Source organism: Chrysochloris asiatica, unplaced genomic scaffold, assembly GCF_000296735.1.
Source record: "Chrysochloris asiatica unplaced genomic scaffold, ChrAsi1.0 scaffold00005, whole genome shotgun sequence".
NCBI classification, from domain to species: Eukaryota; Metazoa; Chordata; class Mammalia; order Afrosoricida; family Chrysochloridae; genus Chrysochloris; species Chrysochloris asiatica.
Genome location: NW_006408523.1, coordinates 14,408,731 through 14,427,056, shown reverse-complemented (window position 1 = coordinate 14,427,056; position 18,326 = coordinate 14,408,731). Strand labels below are relative to the sequence as shown.

Here is an 18,326-nt window from a genome sequence, read left to right as displayed (position 1 = left end):
CACCAAGCAAATGTGGCCACTGCCAAAGCAAAGGACACAGAGGGAGAAGCTAAGTATATAATACAGGAGGATCCATGAGGAAGATCCGTGCATAGATAGGACTTGGGGAAGGAAGCATTGAAAGAGACATTTCACACCTAAAGGACAATGAAGACATAGAGCAGGAAGGAAAAAGTAAGTGGTCTGGCTTAAATGGAAAAGAAGGGGTTTGGTGGACATGTGGAGAGAGAGAAAGGACGTGGTAAGAATTGGTGGGGTCAAATGATAAAGGTCGTCATCTGACATGGCAAGAAGTTTGAACTTTATGTCCCAGGGGAACCGATCCATCTGAAGCATTGAACAAGAGGAATGACTGACTTGACAAACATCATAGTAACTTTTGGTAGCTGGAAAAAGAGTGACAGGAAGCCGGAAGATCAGGGAGTCTACTTACTAGAGCACTTAGTCCTGATTGTAAAAACAAAACAAAACAGTGTGCAGACTGTCCGACCTCCTCTGACCCCATAGAAGGAGAATCAAACTCACTAACATCATCAGTCCAAGGCCAATTCCTATGAGGCAGAGACCAGACATGCCTCTAGCCTCCCTCCAACCTCTTCAACTGTTCTAACACCAGTCATCCCTCCCACAGAACTCTACTTCTCAACGGAGTTGAATAACTCATTGCAATGATCACACTGAACTCAAGAGCAATACTCAAGTTTGTGGGGCTTATTGCAAAGCTCAGCGCACAGGTCTTCCCATCAGGACAGCCTTTCCTTAGCTGTGTCTGCAAACAGCCTTCTCTCTGACCCTCAGCCTCTTGGCCCGGCTTCTGCCCTAGTTGAGCAGTGTTGTAAAGCTCTTTTAGGGCTGCCGATAAATACCCAAAGACACACAACTCTAGCGTCATATGTGAGTGAACCTAGCACTCCCAATTAGGTGCCCAGAGAAACTCCAGTCCATAAGCAAGCACTCAAACCATGTGCACCACTTCTGGTTCTTCTCCTTTGATAGTATTGAGCTTCCCTATTCCTGCTTCTAACATGGCTCATTTTATACCAAATACCATAGATTGAATTGTGCTCCCCCTAAAATAAGTGTCAAGTTGGCTGGGTCATGATCCTAGTGGTTTGACAGTTACATGATGATTCCCCATGCTGTGATTTGATGTGATAAACTCATTAGAAGATCAAGGGTAGACTGTAATACCCTTAATCCCATCACAACCTTAATTCCATGTAAGGGGTTTCCCAGGGATGTGGCCTGCAACATCTTTTTCTCCTTTTACAAACATAAAAGGAGACAGAAGTGAGCAGAGATCACAGGGTCCTCCTACCACCACGGAAGAAGAGAAGGGAGTGCAGCGCATCCTTTGGGCCTAGGGTCTCAGGACTAGATCTTGGGAAAGACTCATGCCAAGAACCATGGAGATCCCAAAGGAATGCTGGGCTAACAGATGCAGGAATGAGACCAGGACCTCTCCTCAGAGCCAGAGCTCGGAATCTGGACTTCCAGCCGCTGAATTAATTCACTCGCGGTATTTCTGTTATAGCAATATTGGATAAACAAGACAATCGGGGACTGTTAGTACAAAAGAGTAGTATGAGGGAGATCTTTGTGATGGTATAGGTCTGCATCTTGACTGTGGAGGTGGTTACACAAATCGATACAGTAAGATGTACACACATACATCTGTTAGTGGTGCAAACAATTAACGTAGTAAGCTGCTAACTGAAATGATGGGGTTTGAGTCGACCCAGAGGCACCTGCAAAGAAAGGCCTGGCTTCCAAAAAAAAAAAAAAAACAGACCCAATTCCCATAAGTCAGAACCAGTGGATAGCAGCTAGTCATAGTGATGTTCCCAGACATAGATTGAACTGATGTCAATCAGTAACTATCATTATGTATAATGTAAGCAATGGTTGAAACTGAGTTTAAAGTACAGGTGCCCACACTATTATTTTTGCAACTTCCTGTGAATCTAGAATCACTTCAAAATAAGAAACGTTATGGTCACCGCCATCTAAGTCAGAAATCACGGTTGTTGCTGTTGTTATGTGCTGTCAAATCAGTTCTGACCCTGTACAGGATTTCCAAGGAGCAACTGGTGAGCTTGAACTGCCAACCTTGAGGTTCAAACCAACTTAGCAGTCCAGCGCATTAACCCACAGTGCCACTGCTCCAGAACCCCCCTGTCCCTGGTTTTCCTCCCCATTCATATCCCTTTCCCTCCATGCTCTGTAACATGATAGTTAATTCCTTTCATTTCGTTATCTACTTACAGCCTACACATGCTTCCTAAACTATGGTTTATTTTTGCCTAATTCAAACATTAGACAAATGGAATCAGTTGTATGAAATCATTTGCGCCTGTCTTCTTTTGTTAAATATTACCAAGGGTAAGTCAAAAATCATCCACATCCTGGTTATATTAAAACTTCTGTTGACTGCTTTCTGTTGAAGGTCACTGCTGTGCAAGTGTGAACATGGACATCTGCAAACAAAATTTAGACCGATACCCAAAGGAAGATAAAGGTTTCTTTAAAAAATCGTTACTGGTGACGAGACATGGATTCTTCACTATGAGCCTGAGAGTAAACAGTAGAGTATGGACTAGAAAAATCCTCAATCACTGACCAAGAAAAAGTTTAAAAGGCAACTATCAGCTGGAAAATTGGTGTTTAGTTTTCTGGGATTGTCAAGGGCGAGTACTGGCACACTATCAGGAAAAAGGTCCAACACTCAACAGTGCTTGTTACAGTAGATGCTCACTGAAGAGCTGAAGTCTAAACTTCGGATTAAACTCTATCCAAGAGTGTTGTGATCTTGTATGAAAATGCACATCCGCACACCTCTGTCCACATTGTTGACACTGCAAAAACTCGATTTTGAGATGTTAAAGCACCCTCCCTATAGTCCTGATCTTGCTCTGTTGGGGTGTCACCTGTTTGGTTCCCTGAAAGCAGCCCTTCGAGGACCAAGATTCACCTCTGGTGAAGAAGTGAAGACAGCGATGCACTCATGGCTTGCAGCTCAGCCTAAAACATTTTTAAATAAGAGAATATGAAAGCTTATTGACAGATAAAGTGTCTTGAAAAGTAAGGAGATTGTGTCAAAAAAGGATGTATTTGTCTTTTCTAAAAGTTGATTAAAATAAATTCGATAGCCAGTGTGCAGATAATTTTTGACTCACCCTTATATGTTTATTTGTTTCATCTATATTGTATATGGCTGTGTTACATCAAATGAATGTGCCACAGTTTACTTGTCCGTTGTACTCCAGATGGATTTGGGGGTTGTTTCCGGTTTGGGGCTATTTATTATGTGTAGCGCTGTTGTGAAGATGATTCTAGAGAATGAATGGGAAAGAAACTGCTGAATCATGGGTATGTTTATTTTCAACTTTAACAGAAATGCAAAATTCTTTTCTAAAGAGTTATATCACTTTCTACCTCTACCAGCAACGTATAAAGGTTCCTGGTACTCTTTCTAGTATTGACAGGCTGATTTTAGCCATTCATATTTCCAAATAAGATCCTATCTGAGTTTCTGAGTAGATAATTTTGGGGGGACCCAGGTCCTGGTGTGCTTCTGTAGGATAAGTAGTGAACTGGTAACCACAAAATCAGTGGTTCAAACCCACCAACTGCTCCTCAGACACCCTATACAAGGTAGCTATGAGTCAGAACTGATTTAACAGCATTTAACAACAAAAACAACACTGTATACAAATTTTGTGGTCTGCATTTTTCAGAACACGAACTCTGTCTTTTCACATTAAAATTGTTCCATTTGACCCAAATACATAAGAATTGTTTTAAAAGTCAAACCTTGGTTTGCTGATTTTATTTTCATTTTTTGTTTTTGCTTTGCAAAGGCAATAATCACAGAGATTATTCTTAGACAGTGACTGGGAAGGAGATGACTGATGGTGGGATCAAGGAAAGAAGAAGGCGGGGCCTCCCCTGGAGGAGCACAAAGTTGGCCTCAGGACACTGGATAGACTGTGCCAAGGTAACGCCCTTACACACAGCGTCAGAAAGTGAGGGGGAAACTCAGCCAAAGTTAGCAACTTTCACCGCCATCGTGAGCACTCTTTTACAACCAAGCAGCTACAATAGCTCTGCTGGGTCTGGATAGGCTTCCCAACAACAGTGAGCGATGCGCCAAGTGACTCTCATCTCAGCAGGAATGATACGTGTAGCGTCATCACACTTTGTACAGCCCACGTGGACTGACGTGTAGCGTAGCCCGAGATATGTGTGTATTGCATATATATACTCCTATTCTTGAGGAAATCACGCTGTGTTTCTGTATGAATTAACTAACACACCTGAAAACATCTGGAACAATGTCAGTCTTGGTCAGTGAATGTTGGTTTCCCTTCCTCTTAAACAGGGCCTATTTCTAACTCCAATTACATAGCACAGTGCCATTGGTTATCTTTACAAAGCACTGTAGTTCTTGATGACAATGTAATAGTTTACAAGAGCGATAAAAGAAGCATCGTTAAGTACATCGTATGATTATTAGTAATAAAGTTCTTTCTCTTGAGGGTTGGCAATCTGACTCTTAACCAAAAAAGGAATTTCCATACATGTAAAGAGTGGTGTGACTTTAGATTCAGGCCCCCTCATCTAACTTCATAGGGGAAGGATAGAGAAACATTATCAGCACCAACAGCCCAAGGCTGATACCTATGAAGCAGAAATCACACATACATCCTGTTTCCAATCTTTTTACCAATTCCTAAACCAGCTGAGGCTCAAATGGCATGCTCCACAACTCTGCATGTGGGGTTTAATAATGCATTAAAACGGCCATCCTGAACACACACACATTACTCACAATCACACAATGCATTAAGGAAGTTTTCGTTGCTGTAGTTAAGTGCCGTCAAGTCAGTTCCAACTCATAGTGATCCTGTGTAGGGTTTCCAAGGAGCGGCTGGTGAGTTTGAACCACTGATCTTGCAGTTCAAACTGCCCTTGTGGTCCACTGCATTTTCCCAGAGCGCCACACCAGGACTTGTTAAGTGCCATCAAGTCAGTTTTGGCTCATAGTAATCCCACATAGAGTTTCCAAAGATGTAGAAAGCCTCATCTTTCTCCCACAGAACGGCTGGTTCTCAGTCCAGTGCTTACCGTACAGAGCCACCGCATTCCCAGTATTAGGGAAGTTGTTGTTGTTGTTAAGTGCCATCAAGTCTGTTCACAACTCATAGCAACCCAGCATTGGGTTTCAAAGAGTGAACCAATTTTCCGGTTCAAACCGACGTTGCAGTTTACTGCATTATCCCATAGCGCCACACCAGGACAAGGTTCTAATTCAAAATCAAGAACAATTCAGTATAAAGTTAATGTTCTCCCATGTAAACTATCACATAATTCACAATAAAACATTTTTTAAAAAAGAACAATTTAGAATAATTTTGTTCAGGACAGTTTCTCAGCTGTGCCCACAGGCAGGCCTCTCCCTGGTTTGTGGCCTTGCCCCCTCAGGTATCTTGGGTCTTCTCCTCAGACCTGGCCTCTGCCTGCTCAGGCAAGTGTTATAAAACTTTTTAGCGCATAAGAGATCAGAAGCATCGTACTCAGCCAACAAGCCTCCTACCTGAATATAGTCACCTCTTTCACTCCATGGATCAGCAAGCCTAACTGGGCCCCAACCACCCTATTGTACCTTGCTCGATGGGCCAGAAAGCCCATGACATCATCTCATACCGATCTCCTGGGTCGGCTGCCCACATTTCTTTGCAACTGACTCTTACTATCTTGTACTGTCTTCCGTGTTACGGTGCTCTTTCTGTCTCTTGAATTTAGGAGGTTCTCAGTGCACGAACCCAGGGCCCAGAGGACATGCTCCAATCCTGGTTCTTCTTTCTAGTTGGTAATTAGATTCCCCTACCCTGTTCTGGGATTGATGTTGTTGTTGTTAAGTACCGTGGAGTCGGTTCTGACTCATAGTGATCCTGCACAGGGTTTCCGAAGCTGTAAATCTTTATGGGAGCAGAAAGCCTCATCTTTCTCCCACGGAACAGCTGGTAGTTTCAACCTGCCAACCTTGAGGTGAACAGCCCAACTCGTAACCACTATGCTACCAGAGCTCTCTTTTAAGCCTATCAGGAAGACAAAACTGACCAATCCCCTCATTAGGGTTTGTTGTTGTTGTGAAGTGCCGTTGAGTCAGTTCCGACCCATAGCGATGCTATATAGGGTTTCCGAGGAGCATCTGGTGAGTCGGTTCCAACCCATAGCAACCCTGTATAGGGTTTCCAAGCAGCATCTGGTGAGCTTGAACTGCCGACCTTGCAGTTCACAGAGCTCTACAGTCTGGCGCATTAACCCACAACACCACGCCAGGACTCCTTTACTTCTTTACTTCTAAAGTCATTAGGGTTACATACACCTTATTTGCATGGTCCCACCCCCACAGGTTTCCATGTATTGCATTATTAGCAAGTTGTCAAATCCCCTTGGTGAGCCACAAGCCCCTTATTTGCATACTCCCACCCAATCATTTTGTAGTGCAAGAAAGGTCATATAAAAGCCACTCATCACAACTTAACCACCTTTTTGAGCAATGGTGGTATAAAATGGAAAACCCTACAGCCTCCCTACTTAGAAAACTGAAAAACAAAGACAAGAATTTGTATACCCAAATTTGTGTTGGTCTAAGTCTCAGTATTATATATAACCGACCTTATGTATATCATGAGATATTTGTCATTGCCTAAGATACTTTAATGGAGTCCTGGTATGGTGCGGTGGGTTAATGCGCCAGACTGCAAAGCCATTTGAACTGCAAGGTCAGCAGTTTAAGCTCACCAGCTACTCCTTGGAAACCCTATACAGGGTCGCTATGGGTGGGAACCAACTCGATGGCACTTCACAACAACAACAACATGCTTTAAAGTTCTCGGCAATCATTAGAGCCAGCAACATTCTATCTAGACTACAGAGTTTTAATTGTTACACTTAGCAGTTTAACCTCCATAACCAGGCCATATATAACATCAGGATTTACTGAGTAAATACTAGCTACATGGCACTGTTATAAGCACTGAAGTGCTTCAAAGGAGAGATTAGACACAGTCCCCTGACAGCTAGTTTCTGAGATCAAACTAGGAAGTTCAGGCAACTAAACAATGAGATCAATAGAGACGTAAGGGAAGGGTCAACTAGAACTATGCCTAATAATTTTTACAATAGACATTTGTTGTTGTTGTTGTTGTTAGGTGCCACCGAGTCCATACCGACCTATAGCGACCTTTTATGCACAGCATCTTGGCCTCTAAGGAGCACTCTGGCTGCACTTCTTCCAAAATGGGTCTAATGGTTCTTTTGGCAGTCCATGGCACTTTCAATATTCTCCTCCAACACCATAACTCAAAGGCATCAATTCTTCCATGGCCTTCCTTATTCACTGTCCAGCTTTCGCACGCATACGAGGTTATTGAAAATAACATGGCTTGGGTCAGGCGCACTTTAGTCCTCAAGCTGACATCTTTGCTCTTCAGCACTTTAAAAAGGTCTTGTGCAGCAGATTTGCCCAATGCAATACATCGTCTGATCTCTTGACTGCTGCTTTTGTGAGTGTTGATAGTTGATCCAAGAAGAATGAAGTCCTTGACAACTTCAATCAAATTTGAAAGGACAATCTTTTATTATTTTTTCTATGTGCTTCTACACTGTGTTCACATTTCTCACACCCTAACAAAATACCTCATAGTGGATGGTTTATAAGAATAGAAATTTGTTTCTAGTCTCACAATTCTAGAAGCTAGAAAGCAGGGTGTCAACAGGGCCATTCACGCTGTGTAGATCCTAGGAGATGATGCTTCCGTGCCTTGTTCAGCTTCTGGTAGCCCCCAAGCATCAGAATTTATCTTTCCTACACTTGGATCTCTCTGTCTTTTCTCCTCTTGTATAAGGCACTCTTCATATTGTGTTAGGACTCACACTAACTGAGTATAACCTCATGTTGCTTTACCAGATGACATGTCCAAAGGCCCTCCCTGTTTCCAAAACAAGGTCATGTTCAAAGGTATCAAGGGATAAGGTTTTCATTTTTGCTTTAAATTTTAGTATCCCATGTTCATTACCATCACCTGTCTGTCAGTTTGTTGTACTGTGGTGGATTGCATGTTGCTGTGATGCTGGAAACTATGCCACTGGCATTTCAAATGCTGATAGGTTTCAACTAAGCTTCCAGACTAAGCTAGACTCAGAGGGAGAGACAGACTTCTTCCGAATGTTTAGGCACTGAAAGCCTTATGAATTGCCGTGAAACAGTCAGATGGCACCAGAATACTGAATATTGAAACATGATTTTAAAAAACACCAGAATATTGTCAAATACAGTGCTGGAAGATGAGCCCCTCAGGTTGGAAGACACTCAAAATACAACTGGGGAAGAGATGCCTCCTCAAAGTAAACTTGACCATGATGACATGAACGGAGTTAATCTTTCCCGACCTGACCTTCATTTGCTGATGGGGCACAACTCAAAATGAGAAGACACAGCTGCAAACATCCATTAATAATTGGCACATGGAATGTACAAAGTATGAATCTAGGAAAATTAGAAGTTGTCTAAAATGAAATGCAATGCATAAAGATCGATATCCTAGACTTTAGTGAGCTGAAATGGATTGGTATTGGCCATTCTGAATCTGAAAATCTCATGATTTACTCTGCCAGGAATGATACATTGAAGAGGAATGGCATCACATTCATCATCAAAAAGAATGTTTCAAGATCTATGTTCAGTGGTAACTGCGCACCATCCAGTTCTCCTGACCTCATAGAACGTTGTTAGTACCGACTCATAGCGACCCTATGTACAACAGAACGAAACACTGCTCAGTCCTGGGCCAACCTCACAATTGTTGCCACACTTGAGCGCATTGATGCTGCCACTTTGCCAATCCATCTCACTGGGGGTCTTCCTCTATTTCTCTGACCCTCCACCTTACCAAACATGATATCCTTCTCCAGTGACTGGTCCCTCCTGACAATATGTCTGAAGTATAAGAGACAAAATTTGACCATCCTGGCCTCCAAGGAGCACTCTGGCTGCATTTCTTCCAACACAGATGGAAGAAATTGCCTAGTCAATAAAGCACAGGTAAACATCTTTCTGGTCTTCTCTGCTTTCAGCCAAGATCCATCTGATGTCAGCAATGATATCCCTCATTCCCTGTCCTCACCTGAATCTGGCTTGAACCTCTCGAAGTTCCCTGTCAATATACTTTTGTAACTGTTTTTGACTTATCTTTAACAAAATTTTACTTGCATGGGATATTAATGATATTGACCAGTGATTTCCACATTCCATTGTGTCACCTCTCTTTGGAATAGGCACAAATATGGATCTTTTCTAATCAGTTGGTCAGGCATTATAATCTATCAATATTGCAAGTCAAGGCTTGAATTTTTTCAATTTTTTCTGTTTGAGAAATGTCAAGCATGTTCTTTATAAAGTATTATAATAAAACGTGCAAAGATATAGGTATGGTTTTGCATATTTTTACATACATGTTTGTGAGGGCTTCATGTATGAGAATGAGTCAAAAATTATCGCTACAAAAATCCCAAAAAGCTTTATTAAGCAAAAATACCAAAATGTGAAGCTATTATTTCTCAACATTATCTTTCATCTATGTCCATACACTTCTGAAAGCAGTGTTTTCATTTTTCTAACCTTTTCCCCCAATGAATTCTGGGCTCTTCAGTTTTCACCACATCAGAGCAACAGTTTTGGCACCCTTAAGGGACTCTAACTATGTTCGTTTCACTCATTCTTTGAGTTTAAGGAACAAAAGGAAGGCTGAAGAAACACACAATCAGGGCCTTGGGGTGGATGGGGTAAGATTTCCTGATGCAGTTCTCGTAGGGCAGTCCTTGCTACCCTTGTAGATTGAGCAGGTGCATTGTCGTGATGGAGAATGACTCCTCGGTGTAACGCTGCAGGCTTTTCCTCACCATTGAGGTTTTCAGTGTGCTTAACATTTATTCATAGTAAGCCCCCCACGATCATCCTGTGTCCTTCACGACAATCTATCAAGATTACACCTTGGCAATCCCAAGAAAACAGTCTCCATGGCCTTCTGAGCTGACCTCTCTTCCTTGAATTTAACTTGCCCAGTAGATCTCCTCAGAAACCACATTCTGATTGGACCTTTGAAAAAAAAAGAAATCAGAAAGAGACCAACAAGTTTATGATGGGGCTTCAAAACATTCATGGAAAAAAAATGGAATGAAAAGATAGTGGGATTTTCCCTACAACTTCTGGAAGCCCCCTCATATTACTGGAGAACTTGACTGCAACCATCCACTAATCACAGACTCATGTCTAGACATGTTTCACTTGAAATAAAAATAAAGCAAGTACTCACCCTTATATAATCGAATGCACCGCAAACACAGTTATGGAAACTTCTTAGACATAATCAACCACTTCGTGAGACTGAGCTACTGGACTTGAAGGCTACGGGAAACATCTACGTCAATTTACATATCATGGATGATAAAGATAATGTTCTACATCCTACTTTTGTGAATAGCATCTGGGGTCTTAGACGCTTCCCATCTGGAGCAAAGAAGAATGAAGAAAACTTAAGACTCAAGAAAGCAATTAGTCCAAAGGACTGATGGCCCACAAGGCCACAACCTTCTCTAACGTGAGACCAGAACTATATGGTACTCAGCTACCAATATTGACATTCCAACCAGGAACATAACAGATGGTTTTAGTTAAAGTGAGTGGAATGTGCATAACAAAATTCAAATTATGAATTATAAGAAAAACCAAAATCATTAGAGGAACCAACAAGCTTATTGATGGAAGATAACCTTGTAACTTGGAACTGAAGCCACCCCCAGAGACCACCATCCAGTCAAATAATAGATTGGCATATAAAATCAACAAAAACACCTGGAAAGAATGTGTTCCTTAGAAAAAATCAACGGAAAGAGATCAAGAAAAGCAACGTGTGCTCAAAAGCAAAGATGAGAAGGTAACGAGGGTCAGGTGACCTTGACAAATAGAAGTGGGAGCCCAGGTTGGAAACAGGGTGAATGCTGACACATTTCCGGGATCATAACCAATGTCACAGAACAGTTTGTGTATAAACTACTTAATGGAAACCTGATTTGCTTCGTACACTGTGTTTTAGGTGAAACATGGCACACAGTTCTACTCTGACATACATAGGTTTACCAGGAGTTAGAGTCGACCCAACAGCAGCCAATAGCCACGTATGTCGTTGCTGTTGTTAAGTGCCATCAAGTCAATTCCAACTCATAGCAACCCTGTATGGGTTTCCAAGGAGTGGCTAGTGAGTTTGAACTGCCGACCTTATGGTTCAAAATGACTTGCGGTCCAGTGCTTATCCTACAGGGCCACATCAGGACTCTAGTAACATGTATGTTGTTGTTGTTGTTAAGTGCCATCAAGTCGGTTCCAACCCACAGCAATCCTGGATAGGGTTTCCGAGGAGCGGCTGGTGAGCTTGAACCGCCAACCTTGCAGTTCAAATGGCTTTGCAGTCTGGCGCATTAACCCACAGTGCCACACCAGGACTCATGTATACCACCACCCAAATAACAGTATTAAACAAGTTGATGTGAGAACTCTATGAACAGCTTGAAGATTAGATAAACTTTAACTGAAATGTAACGTATGTACATGACCATTAAAAGGGTCCCATTTTTGAAAGGAGAAGAACTGGCCAATGGGTTTTCTGATTATTCAAGATTCTCTCAGCCTTCTAGATAAAGTGGAATAAAAGTCAAGTAAGGCTGCTAAGCAAAGCGTCTACCACAGTTCTGTCTTATACTTGACTTGCTTGCCTACTTCTGTCTCTCCTATGCTTCCTACTCAACTGTTCTCCCATGTGCTGCACCTGATGCTGCGGGAGAAATTGGTAGATATTTCCTCAGTCAAACAAGGGGCTCTGGTAGCGTAGTGGTTACGAATCGGGCTGTGATCCTTAAGGTCAGTGGTTCGAACTACCAGCTGTTCCACAGTAGAAAGATGAGGCTTTCTGCTCCTGTAAAGATTTACAGCCTCAGAAACCCTGTACAGGGATCGCTATGAGTCGGAACAAACTCCACGACACATAACCACCATACCAACATTTAGTGCACAGCTGGAATACCCAAGGATCAGCCAGGTAAACAGAGCAACTAAGGTCTATCAGCACCTTCAATAAAATCAAACAACTGGCCAAAATCTTAGAGACTAGAAGATTTGCTGGGATTCCTTCTTTGAAAATGTTCTTCACGCATTTGATAATCACCATCTAACCATTCACTAATCCCTAGCCTGCATAAATCTGGTTTTGGATTCTTGGTACACTTAGTTACAATATCATAAGGATATTTCACTACTATCACCCATGTCCACAAGCCAAAATATCAGAGCAGGTAACATAGGATTAATAGATATGTGGCCAAAGAAGCCAGAAATGGTGCTGAAGACCTTCAGGATTTGGAGAGGCTTTAAATGTGATTAAACCTCACATTTTACCAACAACAAAAAAAGATGTGGCCTACAGAAAGGAGGCTGTACATATCTTATGAAGCAAAAGCAGAGTTTGGTTTTGATTAATTATGTGCAAATTAATAAATGGAATGATCAAACTAAATGTAGGGAAACTAGGTCACCCCAGACCGAGACCATATAGACCAAACTTGATTATTATTAAGTGTCGTGGAGTAAGCTTCAATTCATAATAACCCTGTATAGAGTTCCCAAGCAGCTGGTGGGTTTGAACTGTCAACCTTGTGGGTAGCAATCCAGTACTTATCCTATAGAGCTACAGCAGGACTCCAAACATAATAATAGATCATATATAAACCAAAATACACACATTTATTTAGTAAGGAGTTTCCTTTTGCTTCCATAGAACTTTTTTTTTTTTCCATTTGAGAGACCAGTTTCTCTTTTCCATGATGAGTAACAGAACAGAGCTCAAGTCTGTAAATAAATAAAATACTCATATAGTTTCACAACTGAAGTAGATGTTACATCTGTACCCATTCTGAATAACCTGAACAGAGTGAGTTTTGAGTTTTCAAAAGCCAGTCCCGTCTTTTCCTTCTACCTGTCTCAGATATGCTTGGGTTAGCCTATATAACATCTGAATAACTGTAAAGCTTGTATGGCAGGCATACTGAACTGTGCCAACAGTGTGGCACTGCTTACCTGAAACGGGTCATAATGGTAGACATATGTCTCCATGGTGACCCCTCTGACTCATGAGATCAGAATTGTGGGATTAATGACACCCTGTGCCTGGAGCTGCCACAGTGCTGAGAACAGCTTTGACTACTGTAAGTAATCCCCAAAGCTCAGATCCAGGTGACCATAAATTCAGAACTTAGTCTCTCCCAAGGAATGAAGTAGAGTGAAACTGGATGGGAGTCTTCCTGTGGGAGATCCAGGTGACTCCTTAAACTCTTTGACCTCCTGGAGTCACCAGAGCGGTGCCTGAGAGGAAGGGAAGGCTAGGAATTGGGACCTGCTGACAGAAACCAAGATTCAAAGGATGAGAGTTCCATGCCTGCCCGTTGTTTCTGGGTATTTTTCTATAAAATAGCTGGTGACTGTCTCTATACTTGAGAAAGCATCAGAATTAGAGTTGTCTACGAATACAGAGAACATCTCTACTAGTACAGTGGTTACACATCTCTACTAGTACAGTGGTTACAGTTAGGGCTGCTAATCTCACGGTCAGCAGTTCAAAACTACCAGAGGGTCTGTAGAAGAAACACGAGGCTTTCTGCTCCCTTAAAGATTTACAGCTTCAGAAACAATAGACAGTATCACTGTGAGATCTTCTTAAGGAGCTCTGGTAGCGTAGTGGTTACGGATTGGGTTGCTAACTTCAGGGTCATCAGTTTGAAACTACCAGCTGTTCCGCAGGAGAAAGATGAGGCTTTCTGCTCCTATAAAGATTTACAGCCTCAGAAACCCTATACAGGGTGCTAAGAGTCAGAACTGGCTCCACAACACATAACAACCAACCCCCATGAATATAGACTCTTGTCCTCGGTACCTCTGTAGACATCCTGAGCAGTCAGAAACGAGTTTTTATTCCATTTAGGTGGTTCCAGGGGAGAAACCTTTCCAGGATCCATGTATGGACACAGCTGATCTCCCTGATCAGGATCCTTTCAGCACCCAAGTAAGACTAACATCATCAGCTACACTATTGTTCTGTCTCTGAGCTTTACTATTTGTGTTCTTTCTCCTTGATAACAAGAGGCTCCTACCGGGTTCTTTACAATTACTTTTGTTTCTTGATCATTTCACCTTCTATTCACCAATAAACCGAAATCCCATCCACCAGGATTTCCCACCCTGCTTCCCGTAGGAACAGTATTGAAAAGCCATCTGCCTCTCATGTCTTCAAGTGTTCTGCTTAGAACCCTTGGAGTGCCCATAGCATTGTATCTGTGTCCTCTCGGAAGCATGGGGAACATATTATGTTAGTTTTCAGAGACCACTAGTCAAATAAATGATTGAAGACCTCATTCATTCTCATTGTGGGAATACTAACCAGTGAAAAGACTGCTTATTTAGTGAGGATTAGAACTGCCACTTCTGTAATTCAACTCCTAACTAGGTATAAAAAATGTTTAAATGTCATCTTATGAAGAAAATTATTAAATACAGTAGTATCTACTGGTTAACATTCAACTACTAACTTAAGGGTTGACAGTTTGAACCCAGGTGTGAAGCTGTAGGATCAGCACTGGACTTCGAACCATAAGGTCGGCAGTTCAAACCCACCAGTGGCTCCTCGGAAACCTATACAGGGTCGCTGTGAGAACCAATTTGATGGCACTTAACAACAACAACAGCAACAGCAACAGTAGCACCACCAAACAAAGGACTGGTGATCTTGCAGAAAGAACTCAGCCAAGAAAACGCAATGGAATTCAGGTCTACTCTGTAACACAAGGGGTCGACACAAGTTCGAACAGACTCAATGGCAGCTCGTTTGGTTTGGTATAACACATAAAGGGGTTTCCAACCAAGTTAGTGGAAAATGGAATTTAAAGATAATAAAAATGTCCATGAACTTTTTGACACCCCCACATATATGTATTTTTTGATAACTCCAGTAGTGAGACAGTGATACATGAAGCACTGTGTTAGGATTCCAGAAGAGTTAAACCTGGAACACAGTTACAAATTCCCAAATGAAAACTAATCAAGTGGCCAAACAATGGTCATTGTCCACAGGAAATATACTCCGTGCTACTCTGAGTCTATTTCTACTCTATACCTTTCTGCTCTGGTCCTAATGGACTTGGTTATCTGGTTTACAAAGCACACAACAGATTAGTCACAGCAAATCAGATGATGGGAGCAACTGACAGAGACAGATTTCATTTTATGTTGGCAGCTACTATAAGAGACAGCTGACTGACAGGGAGAATGGAAGAGAAAGAGAAAGAACCAGAAGCTCTAAAAAGAAAGCAGAGATAATATGACCTCAAATCCCAGTGATTCTGAGCAATGCTGTTTAACAAGCAATCCCATTTGGCTCTGAAGTCATCCCTGTATAGCAGCAGCACAATGAAGTAACTGACTTAATAATCCTCCAACATTGGAGCTGGAAAGATACCCTAGGGACTGAGTCCCATACTCCTAACTTACAAATGAAGGCATTAAGAATTAAGTTCAGAATCACAGCCGGTTTGTGGTAAAGCTACAAGATCCTGTTCTTATCCTAGAAAATCAACCACAGAAAGAGGAAAAGAAATCAATGTTTTAAATGGCTATGAAAGATTTAGTGAATGACTCTAAACTTTTCATGGAAAAACAGGTTAAATGTTTTTAATACTAATCTTCAAAATATCTGCTTGTCCAGAAAATTAATTTTCAAGAAGCAATACATTCTTGGATGCAAAATGTCACCTCTTTAGACTATCCTATTAAAACCAGTATGCGTCTCACTTCCTATCTCCTTAAAGAAAAACCAGTTGGCATTGAGTTAATTCCAACTCATGGCCGCCCCATAGATGTCAGAACAGAACCGTGCTCCATGGGGCTTTTGGTGGCTGAGTTTTTGGAAGTAGATCACCAGGATTTTCTTGAAGTGAACCTCTGAGTAGTCTTGAATCACCAGCCTTTCAGTTAGTAGCTGGAAGGTTGGTTAACTGTAAACATACCATGGACTCCACCCTCCCTCCCTCCCTGACACAATATGCTTTATGACCTATCACCATTTGGAATTTAACAAATATATAGACGCAGATATGCAGATATAATTATACACACACACACATATATATATATTGATGTTTATATCTTCCCTATAAAGTATCTTCTAAAGTTAACAGCTTAAGGGAATTTCCTTCTTCTTCTGTTTTTTTTTTTTTTTTAAGAATAGTCCTCTTCTTTCTCTGTAAAAAGTTAGTCATTAATCTCATAACCACTAATATGAGATTAATAGTTGTCACATGACTAGACTATCTGCTAGAGGAATCGCTGTACAATGAGTCTAACCAGCCTAAATAATAATACAATGAGGTCCCTTTATAATGAAATTGCTTACGTACAAATACCAATACTCCAATTTCAATCTACTTGCATTCTATCAAAATTTATTATATGTAGCTGTGTTTTCAGACAAAATATTTGACCTAGGGCATAACTGAATTGATGTAACATAGTTTTTATAGCATGGTTCCAAATGTTACATGATTAGAAATATTTACATGGTTGTTGTTGTTGTTAAGTGCTGTTGAGTCCGTTCTGACTCAAAGCGACCTTGTATAGGATTTCTGAGGAGCAGCTGGTAGGTTTGAACTGCCAACCTTGTGGTTCACAATCCAGTGCTGACCCTATAACACTATACCAGGAGTCCACTTACATGGTTGTTGTTGTTGAGTGCCATCAAGTCAGTTCTGACTCATAGTGACCCTGCATAGGGTTGTCAAGGAGTAGCTAGTGAACTTGAACTGCCAACCTTGCGGTTCAAACCAACTTTGCAGTCCCTCGTATTAACCCATAGATAGGGCTTAAAACATATTCTTTGGTTTCACACTCTCCATGTTTTCTAGAAGCATGTTGCTGCTGCTGCTATGTTTCACTGAGTCAGTTCTAACTCACACCAGCTCTATATAGAGTTTCTGAGAGTGGCTGGTGGGTTTGAACTGCAAACCTTGTAGTTAGCAGTCCAATGCTTACCCTACAGAGCTACCCAGGGCTCTTTGAAAGCATATTATATCTTAATAATGAAAAACTTAAACAGAACTCATTAGATACAAGCTAAGTTTGAGAGGGCAAGAGGGTGGGGTTTACAGCTTAGTATTTGTTTGATCTGATTTCTTTAAATGCTTACTTTAATACCATATTGTTAGAGAAATGTTTCCAAGTGAAAAGTGGAAATATAAATTGATGATAGTGGATTCAAATGGTTAAATAAAACTGAGAGAACAGAGTTAATCCCTTAGCAGCAAGTAAATGGTACCACTCCTAGATTTAAAAAGAAAATAAGTACAACCCCCTTAAACTAGGAAGATTTTGTGTACTTGACTTTTCCTCGTACATGTCTATTTGTTTAACTAACTTACACTCTTTAGCAGATTTCTAAGAATTAAAAAACAAAAAAGTATAAAAACTAACTTGCCAGAAGGGGAAGGGGATGGAAGAACAAAGGAGATAGAGGAACACTGAGACAGGTTTGCATGAACTAAATGGTACAGAGGTAAATAGTGATGCATGCTCAACCTTGGAACAACAGGACTCTGTGATACAGGGATCTAGGCATAGTTTGAGAGGGGAAATATACTAAGATGCTTGACTGTCTTATGAATATTGGTTTCTCTTGCCTACTATTGTAAAATGGACACTTTGAGGTGGATAGAAAGGAATGTTGGGAAACATGATTACAGAAAGCTTATAAGCCTGTCTTCAGTTTATAACTGATTGGAATACTTAAAAGGGATTCTACAACTTGCCCAGTGCAATAGGTGTCTTGCAGACCCTTTGCAGTGTATAGAAACTTAGGTGGAAACCTGAGCCCCATCCAGAACCTTCTGAGGTGGGACATTCCCACAACAAGGACAAGCAGACCTGGAACAGCTAGAGTGACAGAAGATATATCTTCAGAGAAAAATCATCAGGAAAAAAACAAAACAAAAATGGCAGTATGACTGACTACTACAAGAATAAGCAAGCTGTTCACCAGGAAACCATCAAGGCAATCAAGTTCCTTCAGGACAAGCGCCCCCCCCCACACACACACACACACACACACAAAAGGGAACACATGAGCAGGCATGTAAGCTTGCTGGCGACCACATTGGTCTACTGGTGA

General features: G+C 41.4%; 1 protein-coding gene across 1 annotated transcript in view; it reads left to right on the top strand.

Moving 5' to 3' along the window:
* Positions 1 to 11,801: 11,801 nt before the first annotated feature.
* The window catches only part of IPO5 (importin 5), a 71,089-nt gene continuing 64,564 nt past the window's right edge, over positions 11,802 to 18,326 (top strand). Inside the window, exons 1-2 of the mRNA XM_006831985.1 lie at positions 11,802 to 11,811; positions 14,097 to 14,177. The gene's annotated coding sequence lies outside the window, so the exon portion shown is untranslated. The remainder of the gene's footprint in view (positions 11,812 to 14,096; positions 14,178 to 18,326) is intronic.